Source organism: Phocoena sinus, chromosome 20 (assembly GCF_008692025.1).
Source record: "Phocoena sinus isolate mPhoSin1 chromosome 20, mPhoSin1.pri, whole genome shotgun sequence".
NCBI classification, from domain to species: domain Eukaryota; kingdom Metazoa; phylum Chordata; class Mammalia; order Artiodactyla; family Phocoenidae; genus Phocoena; species Phocoena sinus.
In genome coordinates this window covers 2,533,014-2,534,762 of record NC_045782.1, presented here as the reverse complement: position 1 = coordinate 2,534,762, position 1,749 = coordinate 2,533,014, and positions in this window count along the sequence as shown.

The following is a 1,749-nucleotide window of genomic DNA, read 5'->3' as shown; positions in this document are numbered from 1 at the left end:
AAAGCAAGGGTTAGAGAGACATGCAACAGCTCTTTTACACAGCACGATGGCCTCTTGGAAAAGGTGGTTATTTGAGCAAACACCTGCTTAAGGTGAAGGAACCCGTCATGCAAATAAGGGGCAGAGAGTGGTGGCGGTGGGTAGTTTCTAGCGAAAACACAGCCAGAGAATGCTTGTTGAGGTCCAGGGGTGCCAAGGAAGGTGTGACTGGAGCTCAGAGGGAGAGGGAGTGGTGGGCAACGAGCTGGGGCAACGAGCTGGGGGTGGTTGTGTGGATTGGTTTATTGGTGGTGGTGAAGAGTTTGGATTTTATCCTAATTTTGATGCGAAGCCCCCAGTCTGTCTTGTTCACTGTTGCATCCCCAGGGCCATGAACAGTACCTAGCACATAGGTATCAGGTTTGTTTGGGTTTTTTTCCCCAAATCAATCTGTAGATTTAATGCATCTCCAATCAAAATTATAACAGGATTTTATGGGGACTTGAAAAGCGAATCTAAAATTCATATGGGGACTTCCCAGGTGGTCCAGTGGTTAAGACTCCACGTGTCCACTACAGGGGGTGGGGGTCGATCCCTGGCTGGGGAACTAAGATCCCACATGCCACTCAGCACAGCCAAAAATAAATAAATAAATAAATAAAATTTATATGGATGTGCAAAGGGCCAAGAACAGTCAAGACATTCCTGAAGAACCAAGATATCAAGGCTTTATTACATTTTTTTAAAAATTTGGTTGCGCCAGGTCTTAGTTGCGCCATGAGAACTCTTAGTTGCGGCATGTGGGATCTAGTTCCCTGACCAGGGATCGAACCCGGGCCCCCTGCACTGGGAGCACAGAGTCTTATCCAGTGTGCCACCAGGGAAGTCCCTCAAGCCTTTATTAGGTTTTAAAGTTATAATAACTAATACAATGTGATTGGCTCAGGATCAGTGAGACAGACTAGGAGCTCAGAGAAAGAGCTGTGCATATATAAAAGCCTAGTATAAATACATTGGGTAAAGAAGGGACTATTGGAAAAAATGAAAATAGACTCCTATTCTACACTGCACCCAAAATTAAATTATGGGTGAATTTAGGCCTTAACTGTGAAAGGGAAAACTTTATATTTTTTAGAAGGAAATCTAGGCAAATATCTTTATGACCAAGGTGAAGAGCTTTGGTAAATCTTTCATAAGTTCAACTACATTAAAATTGGGACTTCTGTTCATCAACATACCTAATAAAGACAGCGAAGGGACTTCCCTGGCAGTCCAGTGATTAAGACTTGTGCTTCCAATGTAGGAGGCATGGGCTTGATCCCTGGTTGGGGAACTAAGATCCCACATGCTGCGGCAGCCAAAAAAAAAAAAAGTGCAAAAAAGACAGCAAGAAGACTGGCCATAAACTTGAGGAAGAGCCTTGCAACACATAATTCACAAGGATCGGTATCTAGCATGGGGCTGTCCAATAGCATTCTGCAATGATGGGAATATTCTATATTTGCACCATCCACTAGCCACTGACTACACGTAGCTACTGAACACTTGAACTACGGCAAATGAGACTGAGAAATTCAGTTTTAAATTGTATTTAATTTTAATTGTAGTCACATATGACTAGTGGCTACCATATTGGATAGCACAGATCTGGAATACATAAAGAACATAGAAGAGGAAATAGGATGGAATAAACATACGAAGTTGCTCAACCAGATCAGGAATAAACAAATTAAAACCATGATGAGATACCACGTCATAACTTCCAGATGT